Genomic DNA, 25,634 nt, shown 5'->3' with positions numbered 1-25,634 from the left:
CAGAAGGGGAAACCAGTGACCTTCTGGAAGGGGTGCCATTCATAACTCCACCTACTTACAGAGACAGGACCCAGGATAAGGCATCATTTTTAGAGCTACCATCTCTGGAGACTCAGGGAATAAAAAGTCTGATTCACAGGTGCTGCAGAAAAAGGATGACAGCTCATGGTGTGCCAGGAGGAGGAGAACAGTGCAGGGGCTGGCAGACACCTGTCTCTTGCACCATCCAGCCTTGCTCTGAAGATCTGGAAAATAAAGCAGGTGTTGCTGCAGCATGGAAGAGGGGCGCTCCAAGTCAGTGCAAAGGGGGTCCAGAAGCACAAATGCTGCCCATCTGCTGCCATCTCCTCCAGAGATGCACTTGCTTCCCTCCCTCCTCCTCGAGGTAAGACATTTCCTGACTTCACCACATGGCTTGCCATCCTTCCCTCCATCTATTGATTTTATAAAACCATATTTTTCTATTGTCAGTCTCTATTGTCTTCTTCAAGGGCTTTGTCTTTCTATCACAATAGAAGGAGATGGGGAATATTCTCAAACTCTGGCCGGTTTCTCTTTCTAATGGATATGGTTTGGGCAGGCTGGAAGGGTCAGACATTTGTCTGCTGAAACAGCCACAGCCCCTTTCCCAAAGGGCAACTAGCCCAGTCAAAGTGGGCTGTGACATAGAGGAAAAATAACATGACTTCTTTCAGGGTCTGATTTTACATAAAGGGACATCTTCCTGCTGATGCATGACCTGGGTTCAGGTGATTTCTATCTAAGAGGGCAGATGCTGTGTGTCACCACTGCTCTGTCATCTCTTCCCTCTTGATGCCACTGCTGGCGACACTGTCCTCAGCAAGACTGTCTACAGCAGAGAGAGTTCACACTGCTATTGTGAGGGGCCTTGCAGTCATTAGTGTCCAAAATTGCTTTTCTTGGTGTACAAGAGACATAACAAATGGCTAATTTAATAAAATTGTGTTGGTTCATTCAGCCAGAGAAGCAAAGATAATAGCAGCTGATTCTGGAAAAAATTGGAAGTCACTTGGATGTTGTGAGTTCAACGTTCTGGTAATGGGACCAGCAATTCCCAGGTTTCAGCTGGTCCTTGCTTCCTCCTCTCCATCTGCTGTGCTGATGTAGTGTTGTGGAGGGAAGGGAAAACCAGAGCGGAATAGCCCAGGAGGATGCATTGTAGCTAAAGAACAGTTGCAATGAGGATATTAAACTCTGCACAGGTCTCTACTATCAGAAATTGCCCTGTCTAATAGCATTAAGGGCTTCCACATAGAATCATAGAATCCTTAAGGTTGGAAAAGGGTTATAAGATATGGAGTCCAACCATTAACCTAGCACTGCCGGGCCCACCACTAAGCCATGACCCCAAGAACCACATCTACGTGTTTTTTGGACACTTCTGGGGATGACGATTCTGCAACTTCCATGGGCAGCCTGTCTATCCCAACAATCATCAATTCAGACACTCTAAATCCAACCCTTCACTCTCTTCTCTTCCTGTTACAGAGGTGCCCGTCCTAAAGTTAAACAGGACAAACTCCCTGCTTCAGTCCAGCACCAGCTCTTCATTCGACCAGTGAAAGCTTTGCTGTCAGTTTTAGTGAACACAAGAAGGAGCTCTGACCCTACATGGAGGAGGCATCCAGACATGGGACTCACACAGCAGAGACTGGAATTGCTCCAGCTGTGGGAAGGATGAAGTTTAGAGAAGAGGCAGATCTGGCAGAAAAAAGCATGAGAAGCCCCTCATAGGTCTGCCCTGCTTCAGACCAGGACACACACATGCAAACATGTTGAATCAAAAACCACATTACACAAAGCAGTGCCAGCAGAAGAGCAGACTGAGTTTTTCCAATGGCTATTACAGATTCATAATCATCATTGTCAACACTGCAATAGCAATCAAAGTTAGATCATCACCTTCCACATTACCTTAAAGGTGAAATGAAATGTTAAAATAAAAAATTGCAAAGGCCCCTTCCACCTCCTTTTACCCAGGAATAAATCTGAGTAACTCAGAGAAGCTCGCTGCCGAATGAGCAAACAATGTGATCACATAATTTTGTGGATGCAAGATCTTTAATAGATTTTTAAACAGTTCTTACCCAGTGACCTTTAAATAATTTGTACTTAACATGCGTAAATTCATTATTTCCTAAAATGTTTTAATTTTGTAATTAACTTGGATGCACTACTTGCATTCAATCTAGATTCAGAATGAAACTGAGTAGTACTGAAGGAAATTTGGGGATGACTAACACCAGTTTTCTCCCTCTGTCATTCTGGCTGTATGACAACAAAGGATTTTCCCCTGGTGCCTGCAGCTGCCAAAACCTTCCCACTACCCGTGAGTGCCTCTACAATGCCAGAGCACAGCCCAACCTGGCTTAACAATGCTTCCCCCCATCAGAACATACTCCCAGCTGTGCTGAAGGCATGACCACTGGGCAAAACATCTGCATGACTGTCCTGGTGCCAGCAGGCAAAATATGTACCAGGAAAAACAAAAGTTTACAATGCCTGCTTTCCTGTGGCATGCCTATGTATGGATTTTCTGGTGTTTGTTGGGTATCCCTCTTCCAGCCCACAATTTCTTCTGACAAATTTTCCTGGGAATTTTAAGCCCTCCGTTTCACTGTAAGGATGCACTTGAAACAAGTTCAAAAGTCACAGGGGAAGAAGAAGCAGATGGGCAGATAGGAATCTGAATGTGGTTTTCTTAGTTCTCCCTTTCCTGGGGAATTTTTGTAGGTCCAAAGACCATGACAGTTTCCAGGAGAGCCCATTTCAGCTGCTCACGTTCCTATGCGTGTTCCTAGGGAGAGTACTCAAGTTAAGAACAAGGATATGGGATGTCACAAAAACCCACTGCTCCTCCCTGCAGAGATTCCTTCCTGCTCCCCTTGGCCAGATCCCTGCATCATGCTGGACCTCCCTTCTCCTCCCTGAATCTCTCTCCCTTTCCTGCCACCTTCCCCACCACATTAGGGACCTTGGTAAGTCCCTGGGGCGCTTTTGGGCAGAAGCCCCCCTTCCTGAATGCTGTTTGTTTTTTAAAGAACTACAACACCCAAAACAAGAACAAAGAGGGCAGACAGGCAACATCCATCACTGTCGACACCAGGAAAAGTCATGCTGGAGCTGTGGGAAGCATCCATTGACCCCAGCAGCATCCCTTTTATCACCTCATGATTTTGCAAGAAGGGGCTCTCATGCATCTGATAAGGCACACATAGAAACACAGCTTCCAAATAATGAAGGAAAAAAAAACAACCCAAAAAAATCTGCTATGTTTGAATCCTTGCAACTTCTTAGTAAGAGAGTCTCAAGTTTCCCAGCTCCTCGCCAAGCCCTCGGCAGCTGAACACCTGCACACTCCATCTGTCCCTACCTTCACAGATCACCTCAATCACTTGCCACCAACCTGTCCCTCACTGCTTCCTCCAAACTACTTGTCTCTCCAGACCAAATGGGACCAAAGCACTCCAGTCTGCACAGTCTGATTTCAGTCTGCTGCAGAGTGTAACCTTGGAAAAAACAAGCACTTCCCAGCAAATGGCTCCTCTGTGTTCTTCATGGGTTTTCTTATCCATAAAGGCTTGTGCTGAGGTTTACTTGGAATTTAGGAGGCCTGGATAAAAACTAAAATCTCCAGTACCAGCAGAAGTTGGAGAGGGGAAGAGGCACCATCAGTTATGCCCCTGTAATTCAATGCTTATTAAAAAATACAAGGGTTTGGGAGGTCTAGACATGGAAAGGAAGAATTGGGCATAGATGGAAAATATAACCTTTGATGAGTGACAAGTGAGGTTATACAGATGAATACTAATGAGGCAGCTTTGAATAATTCATACCTGGGGTTCAAGGTAAAATGGTTTAACCTGTTACCTTGGTAGTTGCGCTGTCTCACTGGCCTCAGGAATATTATCTCAAAGAACAAGGTCTGAACATAACTCAGGTTTTAGATGTTAATTTGTCCAGATGTATTTTAAAAAAGAAGAAAAAATATCACAGCTCACTCACAACTGTCTAAAAATTGCAGCGCAAGCACTGCAGGTTGGATGACTTTCCTCCAACCCCAACCTTCCAACCTTGCTCTGTGCCCACCAGTGCTTGCACCAGCACAACTGATCCACATTATGCTCCAGAGAAAGCTACAAAATTCTCACAAAGGTGAACAAATTGGAGGAGTTTTGATCACAATTCTCCATATCAAAAAGGAAAACACATTTCTTAAGGGAAGATTATTTATATTCCCAGGGAGAACCCAGCTTTGAAACAGGGCAGTTTCAAAATTTAGGATTGTGTCTTATACTGCTTCATCTTCTGCCTTGCTGAGACCTTCACTCAGTCTAGATTTTGAAATAGATTTATACCTTTCAACAGCGTCCCAATTAACCAGTCCTCCAAGAGAAAGCCCTCTGTTCCTTCAGGAGGAAACCTGGACAACCACCAAAGTTATTTTTAACTATACTGTAACATGCTGGTACAAATTCCACTTTCATACATAGCCTTTCAAGTGATATAAAAAATGACAACAAGTGATATAAACTGGGAAGCAGCAGCCACTGAAGGCATCAGAAGAAACTCTGTCTCGCCAGGCAGGAGATAAATCCAACATTATAAATTAACACCATAAATATTATACACATTTGCAGTGATTTATACACTTATTTTATCTGAGCCAGGAATTTCTTGCTTTCTAAGGAGGGAGAAGGATAACCAAAGGATACCCATCCATCCCAGCTGCTGCCTGGATCTGGAAATTTCTGCTCGCCTGTTACATTAATGCCAGAGAGCTCTCCAGGGTGGTTTTATCTGTAGATCACCACATGCTTACACAAATGTCAATAAATTGGAGGTCTGTCCTAAAGGCAAATTTGCCTCATTCAATCTGGTGTTTCAGTGCTTCTGCTGCACTTTTACATCAGAATTGTAATGCAGCTGCTGTATCAAGAAGCTGTAAAACCCAGACACCTTTGTCTATGGTTTCCTTCTTTTTATTCTTCCTTCCTCCCTTTCACATCACCTTTTATACTTTATCATTGTGCTGCATAATCTCTATCTCTGCAGAATTGCTGGGCTCTATACAGCGCCTAATACCAAATATGAAATATTGCACTGTGCACCCGTGCAAAAGGCCAATTTTCATTAATCAAATATTCAGAAGAGTCAGTGCTCTGTTATAATAAAAGCTCAGAAACCAGAGTGTGAGGAAAAACAGATAAGAGGAAGTTTCACCACATGACATGTTGAAAAAGTTCCCACCAGGAAAATCTCAGCACTTCATTTCAGAGCAGCCATCAACTGGCACCTGGTGCTGGTGGATGCTCTGTGCCTCTATTACAAATAAAGGGCAACAGCAGTGAATACCTCTCTCTCTAGTAAATACATCCTCTGTTGCTTCCTTACCTGCTGGCATCAGGCACTCTAGAATCCTGCACAGGAGGTGTTAGAGTACACTTGGGGGTACCAATGCACTGAGGGGATAAGCTGTTGCATCTACCCACTGCAGAACAACAGCTTCAAGGTGCAGAAAATGATGCTTTTGGTTTTGTAAACATGGTTTGGTTCCACCTTGTAAGAGCCAAGAGGGTGAGAAGTAGCTACAAACACCTTCAGAGTCACTGAACCCAATCAGGAGGGGATCTGGAATATCCCCCAGCTGCCAGCCTGGAGAAACTGAGTTGTCCCAAAACCAGCTCTTACATTAATTATTTATTCGTTAAATATGTCCACACCCACCGAGGTTCCACGTGCTGCTCACCAAGGGCTGTCACTCCTCCACGCCCTTACTGTCCACTTCCCAAAAAGAAGTCATTTCCCAAAACAAGTCATTTCCCAAACTGACGGGTCTAACTGAATTCTAAATTTTAATTCTATTTTACACAGTACTGCAGAAAAGTGGACACTGAAAGATTATCTGACTGGGAGCTTAGCAATATAAAACCATAAATCATGCTGGCAGGTATGTAGTTTCCTTATGAGGTAGTGCTCGTGGGAGTAGCTGTTCCCTAACAGAGGCACTCTGGAGTCCCAGCTCAGTGAGTGCAGTGACTGTTGACTCCACTGCAGCATCTCCATCTTGGATTTACAGCCTTTTCCCAAGGGACACAGAGGCAGAGGTGAAGGTCTACCACTACCAAAGGTCATTTGGAGACCCAGCAAAGGATGTGGGGGTTGGATCTTATATGATAAAAAATAATCCTATAAATAATAATGAATACATAAAATAGTAAATAAATAAATAAAGACAAAAGTAACAGGCAGCAATAATATAGAGAGATAACTTGCTGTTAATTAAATCTGCAGCAAGCACAGTGACAGGAAAACAATAGGAAATTAATTTATTGTCTATATAGCAAATGAAACTAATGGATGTTTGGGGCATTTTTGACAGCAAAGGGAAAAAAACCACATGAAGCAGGAAATTAGACTACTTTTCCAGGCTCTACAAGGTCCAGTTAGGCAGAACAATTAGCAAATCTTTCAACAGATAAAAATAGAAGAGCTTGTGGTCACACTACTGGATTTTACCTCCCACTCAGGTGCACTAGTGGAGTCTTACGCAGGATTTTGCCAGACGTGTCAGCTCTATTCCCAACTGGAATAGACTGATGGAGCTCAGTGGAACTGGGACAATTTATACTAGCTCAGCTTTAACGCTAAAAACAATGTTTGCTTATGAAAGATCCCTTGTGCCAAAAGATGAGCTGGTTTCAAATAAAAAAGACTTTACATCTCCTTCAGTTGGGAATCAAGAGGAATGTACAGGAGAATTTTCCTCAAAGCTACCAAAACCTGTTTTGAAACAGGGAGAACCAAGACACCTAACTCTCAATTTAAGGAGTTACTTCCTGAAATACTTTTTTCCCAACAATCAATGGCTAAAAATCCACAAATCCAAGTGGGCAAAACTATAGAGGAAAGGGTAGTTTGCTTTAGAGCCACTAAAATACTTGATTTGTGCTGTTCAGATTTAATCTAAAATACAAAATGCAAGCAGAAATAGATCAATGCTGAAATATTTCACAATACCATATAAATAGTGGCTGTGTTGGTCAAGTAAACTTGTAATTACTAACCTTCCTAACTGTAAAAGAAACGGAGCTAAGTACAAGGTGTTGAAACATTTCAAGAAGCAGCTGGAAAAAATAGTTCTTTGCGTATTTTGCATATATACTGCTCTTACTGTTCTCTAGGCTCTCACATTTAATTGCAGTGATTTCAACCACATCAGGATAATCAATCATTGCTTTAAAAATGTAATTAACTCCTACAAGAAACTATTCATGAAGGGAATTAAGAAATTTACTTTCTGAGGCTAAACTTGGGGTTACTTACAGATTTTTTTTTTCCTAATTACAGAGCTTTTCTAGTATTAGCACATTATCTTCTAGCTCTGCAAGCATTGCTCAGGTTATCTGGCTGCTGAGGGTGGGGACAACCATCCTTAGAAGGAAACAGGAGGATGGAAGGACATTTTATGGAGTTTTTTGGTCTTTTTTAGGGTTGGGTGGGGTTTTCCTGTGGGAGACAGAGGAAGGTGAAGGCAAATTGTCTTTGTGCTCTGAAGCTTTCAGGTACTTTTACAGTATATATTCTGCAGAGATCCTCTAAAAGGAAAAGAGGATAAATATAACTCAGTAATTAAGCTGCTCATGAAGAGGCAAATTTTATCTTTCACAAACTCCCCCAAAAGTTCTGACTGACTGTGTCATGTAGGCGATGCAGGGCAGCTTCCAGTTGGAAAACTGGGAGCTTCTTCCCATCCATGGAGATGAAGTACCAAGCCAGATAATATCTAGTTGCAACAAATACCATATTTTTACCTGTGGATGGACCACAAACTTAACTCTTTGTCAAATTCAAAATACACAGATTCTAAAACCCAACTTAGAGATTCAGTTCGACCATTTTTTTTATTAGAAAAGTCATAAAGACAAAAACCATCACAAGAAGTTCTTCTCCCCCAGACAACATCGTAGTCAGCTTCCATTATGCTCTGACGTACAATTTAAATGGGAGTTAAAAGATAAATATTCACCAGTTACTTGATTTTATTGAAGAGGCCTTGAAAATACCTTTGACACACACTTTGAACAAGACTGTTGCTTTGCAGCTGCCTGAACTGTGGCATTTACCATACAAATAACAATAAAGACAAGGGAGAGAACCAGCAAAGGGACAGCAAATAAACATTACTGCCATTCAGCTTTCTCTGAACCAGAGACAGACGAGGCATTAAAGAAAAGAAAATTCAAAATAACTTTGCCTTAAAGAGTTTCTGTCAAAGCAGCAGCTCATTGAGATCTTTTCTTGCTCTCATTTGCAGGCACAGCCTGTCACAATGTTGATCCCAGTGAGGATGATACCCATGAGATATTTCAGGCACAGAGCAGCATCTCCCCAAAAGAGGGATGAAAAAATCTCCCAACAGGGAGAGGATTGGTACCTCCTTCTCCAAAACACCCCATCTCACCATCTTTCCCTGTTTGCTCCCAAACAGCCCCATAGTCACAAAGAGGTTATAACAGATGGAGCAACCAGCTGGAAGCTGGATACTACTTTCCCTATAGCTGGACACATACAGAGTTCTATTAAATTTTAATTTTAATCAGAGAATGTCAAGTTCAAAATTACACTTAAGCCTCTGATTCTAAGGTTTGGGGAATGAAATATATTATCAGTCATAAGTGCCCTTTGTTTGAAGGAGAGGGAGCGTGATGCCTGTTTTACAGAGCAGGCACATAGGCAAGTCTTTTCCCCTCTACCCTCATAAAACATGGGAATTTCATGTGAAATACTCAAAGTAGGGTATCACACTGCTAGGCCAACTCAATGATTGTCAAAAATAAATAAAAAAATAAATAGGTAAAAACTGCCATACCTGAGGCTTTTATATGCAAAACCTTAACAACATTATGTGTAACTCAAGCCAGCATTTCTGCTGCTCACAAGTCTTTCTTGTAAATTCTCATGAGCTCTCAAATAATAATATGATACAATATCTCATAAAATAATGTCTCATAGGATATAATATGATAAGACCAGAGAAACACCCTACTGTGACCCCCATCAGACCACCACAATCTCTCCTGTTTTTATAAGCCAATTACCCTCCAATTACTGTGACATAACTACAAATCCTCAGCCACACCTGGCATAAGGGCAGGGGGCAGATCCTGAGCTCAAGCCATTGCTACTGGGGCTGCAGCAACTGGGGGGCTGCAGTGAGAGTGATGGACAGATGAAGGTGAGACCAACACCTCTCCTGATGTACTCCCACAGCATTCCCACACTTTGGGAAGATGAGGATGGAGACTTCAAACCTGCTGTGCCCCTCTGGTCACAAGGGCTCCAGGAGTTTATAGCTTATTTTATAGGCATCATCAGCCACCGCTGCCCTAGGTAGGATTTCTTCATCCATTTTTACTATGTATGATAATGGGATTTTAAGAATTCATTCTCAGACAATTTTCATATTTGTGAAAAACTATGGGACTGTCTGAAGATATAAGCAGAGCAGGATATTAAATTTGTAATAACCCTCACTTCAGCAACTGCCAATTTTTGAAACACCCAGGAAAGGAAAGTGCCTTCTCAGGGGCATGGGGGTCTGCAGTAAAGCTTCCTGTGGCTGGCTTCAGCTCTGCTGGGAGAAGCTGCCCACCCAGGAGATGTGCTCAGCATTATGGAGTTCAAAGGTGCAGGACACAATGTTTTCAAACATTTGCGTCTGTTATGGAGATTCTTTCCACATAGCAATGCTAAGATCCAACCTGATCATGACAGCACTGACTCCACTTGAAAATCTAGGATTTTTTATTTTTTATCTTTTTTTTTCCTTAAGAGTGAAATCTGTAAAACAGAAGAGATCAGACTCAGATTTGCAGAATACAGTCAATTCTGCTGTAATCTTTGCTTCTTTCCTGCTGTACTAGAGAGGGAGCCAAGATGAGGAGCTTTCACTTGAATTATTCCTTGCATTTCAGCAGAGGGGAGTCCAGCCTCCTGGCACCAGCCTGCTGCAGGCAGAACCCAAGCCATGCAGCACCACCACACAAAGCAAGGGGCTGGAGGGAAAAGGGAATATCTGTATCAGCTGTGCATGTGCAGATCCAGCATTTTCAACACAGGAAGAAACAAAGGGGAAAGAATCTTGAGCATTATTAAACACAACTTCCCACCTCCCACGGAAGGTTGAACTTCAGTGCCTGCTGTGATGGAGAGCAGGTACAGCTGCAGGCCCCTGATCTTGGCTCAGGACTAATCTGACATAAGGATTAACCCAATGGAGTAATTAGAGTCCACAGTCCCTCGACTGCTACCAGGGCACAATCTGAGTGACCAAAGGACTGGATCAATAGCAACATCTGGACTCTTTTGAGAAGATACCCAGAGTCAGGTAAGTCACACTTTGTGGCACACTTGATGTAAATAAAGAGAAACACCTTTGGATTTCCATTTCTGAGCTCAAATAGACCTGACAACCTAAGACAATGACAAAAAAATGCCAAGTGTGTCTGTTGCTGACAGAGTCATCCTCAGACCCTAAGTAAACTTTTCCAAGAGGTTCCAGCTATTCAGAGGGGACAAGGGCCTGGAGTGACAGGAGGGAATGGCTTCAAACCTATAAAGGGAGGGTTATACTAGATGTTAGGAAGAAATTCTTCCCTATCAGGGTGGTGAGCCCTGGCACAGGTTGCCCAGAGAAGCTGTGGCTGCCTCATCCCTGGAAGTGTTCAAGGACAGGTTGGATGCAGCCTGGAGAAACCTGGTCTAGTGGACTCATGGCAGGAAGGTTTGAATGAGATGTTTTTTAAGGCCCCTTCCAACCTAGACCATTCTATGGTTCCATGATTAAGCATGTAAGAAACAATGCTGTGGTCATTACACAAACAGGTAGAGCTTTTATAAACAAAAAAAATTGCCCCTCTCTACACAAGGTAGTATCTGCTAGAAAGGATTAGAAAATGCTGTGGAGACAAAATAAACTGCCCCAAGTCCCCATCTGAGCTCTGACACAGCCCTATCATACCCTGCCAAGGCCTTTCAACCTGTTTTTTTCAGGATTTGACAAAAGGACAACAGAAATGTCTCCAACAGACCATGTGCTCTGGTAATATACTAATCAGCCATGAAACAATCAAGGGATATTTTGTACAACACAAATGAGGTTGTGGTTTTATTACACAGATAAACAGATTGAGATAGGATCCACCTCAATACTTATTTTCAGTTCTGTCATAAAAGTTAGCAATGAATACTGTTCTAAATTTACATGGTCTGTCTTCCAGTTTATCAGTGAAGGGCAGGATGCAATTTCTAATTACTCATATATTGCATTTATTGCTAATAAAACAGATTTAGTCTTTTTTTTATTTTCTCAAGGCACTTAGTGAAGGCTTTGATGATTGAGAGCACTGTTTTTAACAAAACTTGTCATTTCACTTCAAAATACACATACTTCATATCTCAAAAATCTTATTTAAAAAAAAACCCCAACAAACCAAACAAACGGAGGAAGGAGCAATGAGATTAAGCTGTCGACTCTCCCTATCTTCCACACCATTTAACAAGAAGACAGACGGACTTGGGTTACTTCACCTTTTGGCAGCTCATTTCTTCTACCTGTTCTGTCAGCAGTAGTTCTCCCTCCAGCACTCCAGCCTAGGGGAAGACAAGGTTTATTTAAGCACAGCACATGTGCCAGTCTGCCTTCCTATTCATCACACTCTGGCATGAAGTCTCCTGATAGTTTTTTGTTCATTTGTCCATAGACTCAAAAAAAAACCGTGGAAAGCCTGAAAGGGAGCTTGGGAAAGGTTAATTGGTTTCGTTGACCATCTGTTTGTGCTGTGAATAAATGCTGAGAATAATGTGTAACAAATGGCATCTACAAGGATTAAATAAATCAATTCAGTGGATTAGAAATAACCTATGGACTGTGTTAATGGAGTAGGAATATGTGTAACAAAATCAGCCCTACTGAGCTGTGGAGATTGTGACCTTTAAGGGATGGAGAAACATGGATTCCCAGGAAGCCTGAGGTGAAATGTTAAAATATAACTATTTGATGGCCCAGTAAAACTTGAGCAAACATCTGGAGGAGAGCACATGGAGGACAGTGACTAATCCCACCTGATTCCAAAAAGTAGCAACAAGCCTGCAATCGCTTCTGGTTTTTTATTTTCTCTTTGTCCCACCCCATATTGAAGCAGTACTTTTAGGAAAGTTAACTGATAAAGTTAACATTTTTAGGTTTGAATGCTCTTTCCCATGCTTTTCTTCTCCTTTCTTTTTAGTTCTAGAAGAGTTCAATGGACCTCACTGAATGTGGCTCCATCCCACTGCAGACCATGATCCTTGGGAACCAGGATCACCCAGGAGTGTTTCTTGAAACAAACATCATGGGTTATCAAATCAGAGTTATTTGAATTACTGGACAATAGAAACTTTTCAGAAGTGTCTAAATAACTCAAACAGGTACATGCCTCTTTTCAAACACAACAAAACATTTAGGAACAATCATAAAGTCCTTTGATGAATTGTGGTTGTCTTTCTCTGTAGATACAAAAACTAAACAATCTATAATGTGGCTAAACCTCGTATCTTAAATGCACTTAAAATTATGTAGCTCAGTGCCAGAAAAGAGGAATACTCGATAAACAGATCAAGTTGCAAACAAACGTTGCAGTATTCTCCAAATTGTGGAAACAAAGATGTCTCTGATTGAAAGGCCATTTTTAACCATCTCTGAGATGCCTTACCTGTTTAAGCCAATTTTGCATCATCAATACATTATGTTGTCTGTATAGAATCACTGGAAAGTGTCCAAAACCAGGAAAGCCACAGAAAAATCATCAACAGAAATTATTGTAACATTCTCCCCTGAAATTCCCAGGCTGATGGTGGCAGAAATAAGTCCACACTGCTTTGTGCATAGACCTTCTTGCCATGAGCAGCATCAACTCTTCCATCCTTAGAGCATCCTGCAGGTGTTATTTTAACAATACCACAAAACCATGCTTTGACACCACCAGCCGTTTAGACCTGCAGGCATGAGAACTGCTTAAGAATAGATCCCCTAAAGAAAATCCTCTGCAGAAAGATCAGTTTAAATTTTGCCTCTAAAGCCTACTGAAGCCAAGACAAATTTCACACTAACATGAGAGGAAAGAAGGTCCAGACTCCAGTAGCTGTGCTCCAGGTTAGCCTTCTTCTGTACTAGTGAGTGCCACAAAAATCTCTTAGTAATAGAAGTATTAAAAATCCCTTCTATTCTAACTACACAATGATGCATATACAGCTGAAATCAGCCCCACTGCACGTGACACAAACATAACAAGAAAATTAAGTGAAGTGGAGTCTTTGTACAGAGAACAGCTCCTCTTTTCTCTTGAGCTTCCTTGGGATTTACAGTTGGTATGAATGGCTGCAGCGTTAGCATTAAAATTTATTCACATAGGAGGAATCTTATAAAATTAAGAGGAGAAAATAATTCAAACGTATTAGAATAATCTCAAAGAAAACCAACAAACAAAATTCCTATGGGGAAGAAGGAGAAATTTTATACCAGCAGGATTCATACTAGAAAGTTTTCAAGCCTATTATCTTATATGAACTCCCATTGCTAATGCAGATAGAGAAAAAAAGCTCAGCAGAGATGGATGTTCTGCCAGAGCCACAGATGAGTTACAACAGGTCTTAAAATATGCCCTCTTTCCTTGGAATAGACTGTCTGTTCCTGCCCCTCAAACCTGTCTGAGACACAGCTCTGGGGTGGGAAGCTGGAGAGTCATGACTGCTCTCCTCCGAATTTCATTTTCAAAATCATAAATATCATTCAAAAGGAATAATAATATATTTTATATATATTAGGTAGAATAAGCCATAAAAATGTAAGTTCATCAGAAGACTTAGGCAAGATCAAGCACAGGGGAAACTCAGTGTAATATTTTGCTCAAAAATCACCCATGGTAGTGTGGGAGAAAGTGTAGGGCCTGAGTGTCCTTGAGATGAAAAAAGTGAGGGAGGAATGGGCCATCTGTTTCAAATAAAAGAAATGCTGAATTTTGGAGCTTTCTCAGTCTTTTTATGGGATTTAGAAAAAAAAAACATCTAATCTGAAAAATGTCATAATAAGGTGCCTGGATTATGCCTTCAGAATGTATGTGGAGATAGTAAGAGTAAAAACCAAAAAAAAAGTTCTGTGGATAGTGGTCCAGAATGGGCCAAACTTGGTATGATGTGATTGTACAAGTTTTGGTAGGGCTACAAGACACTGTGGATGGGTTTCCTCACCAGGAAGGGTAGAAGAGCAGTTCAGCAGGTTTAGTTTAAAAAAAGTGTTTTGCTTGATATTTTCATGGAAAAATTCCCAACCAGTCCTTGAAAACACTAACATGAAAAGATGAATTTAATAAAAACACTTTACAAGTTCAAGTGACAAGCTTAGATCTCCCATACAACTGTATCAAGAAGCATTAGCTAGATACATACCCAAATACACAGTGAACGTGTTCTGAAAATAGACAATGATTGATGATTAATGATCAGTTTATTATATGTGACAGTAGCTAATATAGTGTCTTTCACTCATGCACTGCTCAAAACAGAATTCCATTGTAAACATGAGGGAAAATCACATCGCCTGGTTTCATGACTTTGCCCTTGAGAGCACTCCACTTGCAGGGCATCTCTCCAGCTTTACAGGACCCACCAGGGACAAACAGCCCATGGAAAATATTTGATCTACCAGCCTGCTTCCACCATTTTTCCTATGGAATTGCCCAAGGGCAGCCCTTCTGACAAACAGCCCCTATGGGCTCAAGTGCACACCACTCACAGCTGAGAACTCTTATTTCCCACGAGCACCACAATGAACCTCCCCCTTGTTTCTGGGGGCTCGTGATTAAGCAAACCCCCATGTCACCAGCTCCAGAGTAACCTTGTCTCAGCACACAACCTTCAGCAAACCCAGAGATCAGTCACATCCTGCTCGTGCACAGAAACCTATACTCCAGTGTGTCAGAAAGTTGAGATTTACTTATTCCTTGTGCCAGAATTATTGATCTCAGGAGTTGCTGTAACCTTTGGAAACTATATTTCTCAATAGCACTCAGCAAAGAGAGTGAATAGGATCTCAAAGGACCAGAAGCCCAAGAAATCCAGTGTGAATACAGAGTCTATTTTTAAGTGTCTAAAGAAATGCATTACCTTTAAAACTAACGACATCATTTTTTCCTGGCCTTCTCAGTGAATCAATGGAAGCTTTGTCTCTGGAAGCAGAGCTTGGCCCTGACTTCTCGTGTTTCAAGAGTCCCTTGAACCACCTACCTGAAGACCAGTTGTCCATTTTTAACACACTATAAGAACAGTAGATGTATTTTAAGCCCAGGAAGCCAAATTACACAATTCCACGATATATGCTGGGAAAACCTCTAGTTGTGCCTATCGCTCCACGGAGCCTGCTAAAAACAGTCAGTGCAGATCCATGTTTGAGCTGTAATAAGAAGATGAAGAAACCCACATAACCAAAAGCAATGTGATTTTTCTTAGGAGTTGAAAGAAAATAAACTCTGATAGAAAACACTGCATCTTAGATCTCTTTAAAATGATTCCCAGAGGCTTATTATTTATTTATGATAAGAATAGAACAACTTAGAAGAAATACTGTGTTTGAATCAATAAGCTGTAACTTCCAAACCAAGATCATGTCTGCAGGTAAACTGCTGGTGTGAATTATGAGGGGGTCTAATCTATTGCACTTATATGGAGAACTTAATCGTTGCATGTTAACTGAGCTAATGTTTGATGGGACCTCTCAAAGCAGCACATCTGCCTCGATTCTGCACTCATTAACAGCCATCCCATCAACTGCTCTCTCCCTGCCTCTGGTGTTGCAGAATAATCCTTGCCAGAACCCCTAAATTAGTCAGGGGCCTCTTAATGTAAAGATAAGCTGCCAGCCTTAATATTTGCACCAGATAATACAGCAAAACCTCCAAAGATCCCCATTTTTACACATTTCCTGTTTGATTTAATCTTATTTGTGAACTAGCTTAAACCTCTGCCCTCATTGAATTGGGTTTGCTGATACTTAAGCATGTGATGCAAGAAGCCTCAAGGCACATGGCCAACTCTTTAAAACCTATTTTTGATCTGGCATCTTTAATCATCACCACATTTGTATTTATCCTAACCAGAATCAACAGCATCACCTGCCACAAACTCACTGTCAATCACCTGCTCTATCTGCTTCTACAACCTCCTTGGCATACCCAGATCACCCTGAGCTATGGGTATGGGTTAATATCTCCCAACCTCATCCTCCACTGATGATACAAAGCTGGGACAACTGCATCCATACAGAAGCAGACCAAACTTCCCTATTCCCCTCTATGCTAGTAAAAGTCAAAGGTCTTCTTTCAATTTATGCTTTTTAATTTTTCTTTTTCCCATGTCCTTTATCCTTTGGAAATATGGCCATTCAACCAGAAAACTGCATAGAAATTATCCACAAGGTTTGAATTAACAAACTGGTGTTCATGGGGTTCAAACATGGGGTCCCAATGTCAGATATTGCAGCAAAAGGAAAAAACCTGCTTCTGGAGCATGGAAATTGCCAGCTCAGCCCTTCACAGGAAGTTATTCAAAAAGTTCTCTTAAGATATTAATTTTTTCCCTCTTTGTAATTACACAGTTCCTCTGCATTTCACCTACAATTTATCAAAGTTAAATAAAGATGTGTTTTGCATCTGGTGCCTATATACAGAACTATTTCCCTGTCATTATCACATCATCTGAGTTATTTCAAAACAGAGCTCATATCATTAAACCATTCCCTGTTGGCTCTACATACCCAAATACAGCCTTTCTTCCCTGCCAAACCCTAACAAAATAAGTTTAGAGCACAACTGGAGCCAGCTGGGTTCCTCATATTCATGAACTGAGGAATGTCTGACAGACTCCAGCATTCAAATCCACCAGGTAAAATCTCCTTTTTAAAAACTGTGAAGGACAATACCTTTTTGAAAGCCCTTTCAGAGAAACTCTCGTGTGGTGATGCAAGGTTTTTACTGTATTTTCATATGTTTTCTGTACCCCAGTGGTTCATCCCCTACCTTCCCCACTCCTAGTCCCAGTTGGTTTGTCCCAGACCCAAGCCGCTCCCCCGGTGCTCCCTATATGGTTGTTCTCCTCCCCTTGATCTGGCTCTTTCCTTATCAATCACCCAAACCCCTCCTGTTGTTCCCGAAGGTTCGGTGTCCATCACCTGAGCCCTCCCTAATTACCCTTATATGGTCCCCGTCAGTCCCCCGAGATCCTGCCCCCTCCGATACCTGCCCTCTTGGAAATCCCCTAAACCTCGACGCGCCATTGGGGCATGTGACCCCTTTCCCTCCACCCACCAAGACCATTGGACCAGATGTGAGTCCATCCCTCCAGCATCCCTCCCTCCTAATCCGCTTATTGGTCCCTGGTTGGTTTACTCCCCTTGTTCAACCCCCCTTTGTAAGGCATGGTCACGTTGCAACTGAGGCTTGTCCTCTGTGGATACCTTTCAATGAAGTTTGAGTACCTCCCTTGGCGCCCTTCGTGGAGGGCTGCTGGCTGCTACAGTGTCTGGAGCCGGTGCTCCGCAGGGTAGAGCAGAGGCTTCAGAGGAGCAACTTTAAAGCTCTGTGCCTCCGGCTGCTCCCCCCTCCTGCCGCACGCAGTGGACAGTAGCGGTCAATGTGACACTCTTGGGTTTTAGCCTGTTTGTATGGTACCCTTTGGAGCAGACAATGCATGAGCAGGCTAACATTTTATTTCACAAAAGAAAACCTAATTCAGTCAGAATACCTGTCCACTTTGAATCCTCGCTGTTAGAGATGTGAACTGCACCTGTGTAATCTTGCCGCCTGTGTAAGGCATCAGGTTCGTTATTTTTCTTTAGAATCCACTTTTTAAAATTGTTTAAATCTCACCCCTTTAATTCTGCTAGGCCCAGGAAACAGCACTTGAGGTGGTAGCATTGACTGTGAGCCCATAGAAGTACTATCTGTTCAGTTTCTTCATTTCCTTGTCATAAGTTTTCATTACTTCTTTGTATTAGATGAACTCTGTTTGTACCTCACCTTGTTCCCCAACATGATGTTCCTTTGGTCAGATGCTACAAACCACCTGCCTTTGGTAATCTGTGAAAAATCACTTTTCAGGAGTTTTTCAAATTTTTGGAATACACTTAAGATCAAATGCAAGTTTAATCCCTCAGGAACACTTCCTAAGTGGTGCCAAACCTCAGAGAGGAGAGGCTGCAAAACCCATTTAAATTTTCATCAAGTCCAGACACAGCAAGAGGCTGAAAGAGCCCAGGAGAAGCCAGAGCAGGTTTGTACCCGCAGAGACTCTGCCACTCTGTGACACCAAACCGCAGAACCCAAATCTGAGTTTGTCCAAAAAAAGCATTTTTTTTCTGGAAAAGAGCACAGGGCCCCAGGGGAGGAGAATGAGAATGGCACTGCAGGGAGCTGAGCAGGTCCAAATCTCGGGTTACACAGTCTGGGGTTAACACTGGACCCCTATTCTGTAAACACGGGATGCTCACAGGGAGATTAAAACCAGCTACTTCCAATTTTCAGATTTCCCTAGAATGTCTATCCAAAGGTCCAGGCTACACTGTGCCTCCTGAAAAGGCTTTTCAGGAGTGGCATTCACAGGATTGAATCAAGTTGTCTTTTGGTCACAGTATTTACTTTGGAATCTCAGTTTAAGATACTTCTTTTAATGAAGCTTCAATCTGTGTAAAACAAAGATTTCAATGTTCTGCCTACAGATCCCATTGTGCAACAAAAAGCACATTTATCTTGCATAATGAAATGTATTTTTTTGAAAAAAACCCAAACTAATTCTATCTCCCACTGAGAAGAGATTTCATATATTCCTTCCACATATGTCAAAAAATGTGAAAGGACGGGGATATTTTTTATCCAGTGTATTATTAAAGATAATAGTCAGCCACCTCTAGAACCCATCATTGATTGAGATAAATGAAGCTATTTAAAAAAAAAGCCTGATGAAGTCTCTTTGGTGCTTCTGAAACTCAGCAGTAAAGATAAATGAGAAACAATTTCTTGATATCCATTATTTTAAATTACAGATACCAGCCCTGCTGCTGTTCTCAAGGTTTATTGAATTTTCATAGAATATCATCCACTTCTACATTCCACACATGTAATTAAAACGAGACCAATGCATTTTTCTCCAGAGTCAAGTTCCAGATGCAGAGGGGATCACCCCTGCCACACCTGGACCGCTCAGGGAGGCTGTGATCTCCCTAGCCATGAGACTCCCCAGCAGAATGTCAGGCAGGAGAGCCTCACCTCTGCTCTCCCTGCTTACTTGGCAGGGCAAGGACCTGGCAGTTCTCACTGCAGACTTAGCTGTGTCACAACCTTTCACCAGAGAATTAGTTTCTCTTTAGCACAGTGTTGGTTTAAGTAAACAATATTTGTAATGGGTTTGGATTATTGTGGTGAAGGAAAAGTCAAAATTAAAGGAAAACATTTACAGCTTTTCACCTTAGAATGATGCTACTGGCTTATAATTCAAATTATTTTTCTTTTGCTTTCTCTACAGTTTACCTGGTGCTCTTTCTGCTCTCCTCAAAAGACTAAAAATGCAAACAAAGCATAGTCTCGTCTTCTCAAACGTGGGCTCTACACATCAAACCAAAACCCCCTTTCCAGCTGGGCAAGCTCTGCCCACAAAGGAGCACTTTGAGAACAATGTTCACTTTGAGCTTATCCCTGTGATGGGCTCCCTTCTCACCAGCCCCCGAGACAGGCACTGCCACTCCACACCCCCTGCCACTGCCCAGAGCTTCCACTCACATACAGGAGTAAAAATAAGTGTATAATTCACAACGGAGATCCTAATTCAATGCAGGCATAACCCAGAGTCATTCCAGGTCCCCTTTCCTTTAGAATCACTGAGAACTGTGTTAAGGAGCCAGCAAGCTGCATGCAGGATGGGGGCTCTGCCTTGACCTGGCAGAGGTCTGGTTTGGGGACAATGGAATAAAATCCTTACCTGTTGACTTCCCTGCTTCTCCCCTGGAAGGACAACTCATGGCCTTTCCTGCTGCAGCCCTCAGACTAAAAGCAACCTTGTTTTCTCTCCTCTGTATTGTAGGCACGGATCAACACTTAGAAATATCTCAGCAACTGGGAGAAAGTTAATGACACAACAGGAGGATTCTGTTGGATTTTTCTCTTACACTTTTAGTATTTACTTTATTATATTGGGATGGGGGTAGCAGAGCTGCTACGGGGTGATTTAAATTTAATCATTTATTTTGACACTTTTAACTAGAATGCCAAAAATACTTGCAACTGAGAAGCAGCACTTTATTCTGCACTGCCATAAATCTGCATTACAAAAATACTCCTCTTTAGTCTACTTTATGTTTGAGGGAGAGCTATCCAGAATTGCATAACGAAACATAATACTGCTTACATTTAATATGGCATTTTATCTATAAATTGGAAAAGGATCTAAACCTCATTATTATAATCTCTAAAAACGCTGGATTTTTAACTATACAGCATTTTGTAAGAACTTGAGAAATAAGAACTTAATCAGGGCAAAGCTACATTTCTACCATAAGGAATCTTCTGGATCTAAAATGCTTTTTACATGGTAGAAAATCAAATGTTCTCCTATTAAAAGCAACATGTTCCTTAATATTGTCCAGAATTTTGCTAGGGCTGTCTGAAATCCTTAAAGTGATAGGTGCAATGGTCTTACTTCTTTTTCTTTTTTTAATCCTCGCACACTCAGCTATGTATCTGCTTCCTCTTGGATAACTTCCCAATGCTCATCTCATTTTGAAAGTTAAACCCTGGACATACGTTTCTTTACTTTCTTAACTCCAAGTGCCTTGCAGAAGGCTGGTGCTCTGCACTACTGACAGCTGTTTCATCTTTTGTCTTTTAATTGCACAGGCAACTTACAGATCTCAAGTGAGCTAAAGCAGAGCAGCACCTTCTAGAATACCTGCTAGCACAGCTACATGAGTAGCCATGACAATAGAAATTTCTACTGTTTTCAGTGACTCCATTGCATGAGGACCTGGACACCCAGGAGCACTGAGTGCACACTGTCCCTTCAGCATCAACCTCTAGTGTTGGAAGCAGAGGCAGGACAGAAAAATCTCATACTGAGCACATCCAGCCCACATATCCTCAAGGATTTAAACCAGGTAAGGGTTGTGAGAGCAGCATCTAATTGGGGAGGGTCAGTGAGGGAACAGAATGATAGGGGCAGTTCACCTTGGTTATTTGTTCAAGGTCCATGTCTAGAAGGGACCCTGACATGGAATTAGCCACTAATGTATCTTACAGAAAACTAAACCCTTCAGCACAGACCTTCAGCCTCCCTTTTTAGAGGATGACACAGGTCAGACTTCTGCACTGAGGTAACAGAACTTGGCTGGGGGGGGGTGTGCTGAGACACGGTGCACCATACCCAGCTTCTCTCTACATCCACCCCTTGGGAAGACTTCCCACAGCGCCCCACATTACAGCAACAGCTCTTCAAAGCTGATCCCTTTAGGCCAGACTATTCTCTAGCAGCTTCATTCCCAAGGACCTGAAGTGATCTTGAAAAGTGTTTGCATACACCAGGTAGTCCTCTGAGTTCTTCATGAGCAAAACCTAACAAACCCCAAATCCCACATGCATTACATGCAACCTGAAAGGCTGCTTTCCTAAAAATTGTGATAGTACAGTGGCTTTCCATATTACAAGGTTTTACATAAAGAAGAAGCAGGGTTTGTATTAATCTGGCAGTTCTGTTGTCACAGAAGAAAGCTGAATTGTCTGTGTTTCAGGGAAAGCCTTGATAATAAGTGTTGGTGAACTGGTTAATGCATTGAGACAAAGAAAGCAGCAAATGAGAGTTTGTAACCTCCTGCCTGATCAGAAGCTGTTAAAGATGCGTCTGCTGGAGATGCACAAGGGGAGAAGCACTGAACCAGCATAACATTTGAGCAGCAGAGCTCTCACCCCACCACAGGAAATCCTTGTGCTTTCAGCACCGGAGGGACCGGTTGACTTTACTCTCCAGGTTGCCTGTACTTACAAGCACTTTATCAAGAGACTTGCTTTATTCTCTCCCCTGCTTTTTAGGTTTTGGCTATTAAAGAGCCACGTGGTTTTTCCTAGTCCAGAGATGCAATTGGGAAAAATCAACCCTGAACAGTGGCTGTGAACCTGCAGCACACACCACTCAGGAGTGCTTCAGAACGTGCTCAACTTGAGGTGAGGCAGGAAGACCAGGAAAGTCATAGGCACAGACCAGAGAGCCTGGGGGGCTTCTCCTAACTCAGAGGGGTCTTGGGGTGCCCACCCCTCAAACCCCTTGGGATCAGAGACACTGCAGGTTTCATACCCTTTCCCTTGCCACCCCAGGGTTATTCCCACCTTCCAGAAGAAACATCCCAATGTAAAATGAAAAAAAAACATTAATGCACACTGGAGAAGGACAAGAGAATACTGTGATTTTGACTGCAGTTGGCAAGTTTGACATCCCCAGGCCTCCGCAGGGCACGGGTTGGTGTGGTCCACCTGGCTGGACACCTGTGCTAAGCACTCCCTGGGCATCACGGGGGGAAGCCAATGTGCCACTGAGACATCCAATATCTCTCAAAAGCTTCCTGTCAACTTCAGTGGATTTTAATCAAGCATACCTGGCAGTATAGAATAATACAAAAAACTAACTCCAACAGTCTTGAGATTTTATTAGATTTAAAAATAAAATAAAACAAGACAAATCTGTATTTTAAAGAATAACAGAAAAAGGAAACAATGAATTAACAAATAATACTAAATACTGCTATGAGATTACAAAAGTTAATCCATGTTACAGTGTCTTCAGAATCCCAGCTGTTGAAACCATGTAATAAATAGAAATTAGCATAAACAAATCCAAACCCAGCAGTCAAAAGCTGAATTTCCTTCCTGGACTATTTAGAACGAAGTAAGTAGGAGAGAAATACAACTTAAAGCAAGAGATGGAGAAGGATCTTGAAATATCTGTCCCCATTAGGAGATTTTGTATTTGCATCCCAGAAACAAAAATATATCAAGGCCATGTCCTTAGCTAGTATAATGTGATGCTGCCTCATTGGTTTCAATAAAGTACAGCAGCTTAAAGACTCTGGACCCTTTGGCATAATCCTTTCATTTAAACTCAGTATATCAAAATAAACTTCACTGATTTCTGTGGAGTCACGGATCTACCTTTGGGTAAGATAGAGGAAAGCCAAGAATTCTTTTTTAGAGGGATTATCACTGCCTTGTATTTCATAATAAATTATCCCCAGGATGTAGATTTTATCATGATCTACAGAGAACAGGGAATTTTTCCCATTCTCCGATTCTTCTTTTTCCAGATATGCAGGTTGCTCCTACAGCCTCGTGTCTCTGACCTTGGGATTCAGCAAATGGTTTACTTGCATTCTGTGGAGCTCCATCTCCCCTACCTCCCATCCAGTTCCTTCCCCAGAGTACAGCCTCATGAAGGAGTCAAATTTTGACATTTTTTTCTGGATCTTGTTTCCCCAGATCCTTACCCATGATATATCACTGCTAATCAAGCTGCTGCCTGCCTCCTATGGCTCTTCTGAGAAGTTATTACCCTTCTCATTCATCACCAAGTCGAGTTAATTCAGGCAATCTTCCTGATCCATGGCCTTGAACACTCAATAGCAGTATTTCATGGGATATGATATTTTGCTATAATAATAGTTTCACCCTTTGAAGATTCAGATAAAGGACACCAAGACATTTTCAGTAATTAGTGCTACAGTGAGATTCAACATCCCTTGATGTTCATCAACATTGGTGGCTGGGAAGGGGAGAGCTGCTCCAGCAACACCATCTTTGACATGTGGTGATTGAAGGGGCACGTGGAGGGAAACAAATCAGAATTTCTATCCGAGTTGTCTTTTTTCAGGTGTTTTGAACTCGAACTATAAACATGTTGACTCTTTTGTTTTCCAGAAATATGGCCTGTGATGAAGGCAGAGCTGGGAAGACTCTGGGAAGAGGAATCTAATCCAACTTTCTGTGCTGGCTGGGAAAGGTCAACTCAATCCACATCCCCTTTGATTTCTCTATGGGTAGGGTGGGAAGGGAGGAGGGAAACCTGCATTTTTCCTACTGAAAAAAGAAAATTAGAACTCAAGCACTTTTGTTGCTCAAATCTTTTTAAAGAAACAAAAAAGTTCTATTTTTTTCAGAAGATACATACTGTGCTCTAACATTTGGATTAAAATGCATTTAGGAGGAAAAATACCTAATATTCAATTGCATTTTAAAGAAGTTAATGGAAGGAAGAGTAGGCCCTGGAAAAGAGAAAGTTTCCAAATTTACAGTGATGCAAAACTTTCCACTGCCAACAGTAACACAGAACAAATGTTTAAGTCTTACGGAAATTTCAAGACGCTACAAAACTGCATTTGGAAAAAAACCACTGAGATGTTTTCAAGAGCAGGTAGGTGACTTGAGAGTCTGAGTAACTGTCTTCCGATAAGCGTGTACTCAACTGAATTTTAAAAAGATTATAATATAGCAAAAGTCAAGAAACACCTGAGTTTCTGAAAACCATACAATCCCAATGAGCAGCCACTAATGGGATGCCTTCAGGAAACACTGATCTTCACCATTCTGATCTAACATCTTTGAGTTTAAACACACATTGGAAACTATAGGGAATGAAGTTGTGCAGTCATTCTGAAAATTATTCATGTGGGAATTAGAAGGAGAGGTCATATTTGGGCAAAAACTCAATTAACCATGGTAACAGATAAGAGGAGAATAATTGGGAAGAACCAGAGATTAATTATAGAGCCATTTATCCAGTTTCCTGCCCTCTGCCCACTCCCAGCATATACTGCCTCCTCCAACATCATCTGTTTGCTCAGCAGAGCTGGAGGAAGAGAGAGAGGCCAATGAAAACAGATTTATATCTGAGCCAGCAAATAAACCAGACTCTGTCATGCACTGGAACTGCAAGAACTTGCCCCAGCTCGACTGTTCACAGACTCTGGCTCTGTTACAAGGGTGATGCTGATGGAGGCACTGCAGGAAATCACCTCCCAGATCCCCACGCCAAGCATTACTTTGGTAAATTACAAAAGGACACAGTGGCTAATAGGATCAGGACCTGGAGTGCAATAGAAGAAGAGAAAGGACAAATGAGTGATGTCTAATATAAAGTGCAGTTTTGTTTCCTCTTCCCCACCTGAAGGCAGTAGTTGCTTCACAATATTGCCTGCATTTATAAGGTCACAGGGTTCTCTCCTAACATGGTTACAGGACTGCAATTGCCATTAATTTCAATAGAAGTTTCAAACATGCAGCACCAGCAAAATAAGGTCCTAAAATTCCACCTGTCCTGCAAGATATTTGTTGTTCTAGAGGGCGAAATCTACTGCATGAAGCAGTTATTTTTAAAAGCCAAGACAGGAAAAAGAGATTCTGCTTTACCTAGCAAAATAGGCAGAATTGCAGACTTCCCTGTAGCACTTTATGTGGGTTTAGAGAAAGTATTACACCACTGATTTCTGTTGGAAT

The sequence above is a fragment of the Corvus cornix genome, chromosome 13, assembly GCF_000738735.6.
Source record: "Corvus cornix cornix isolate S_Up_H32 chromosome 13, ASM73873v5, whole genome shotgun sequence".
Classification (NCBI taxonomy): Eukaryota; Metazoa; Chordata; class Aves; order Passeriformes; family Corvidae; genus Corvus; species Corvus cornix.
The sequence above is the reverse complement of the archived record's forward strand: the minus strand, read 5'-3'. Positions refer to the sequence as shown.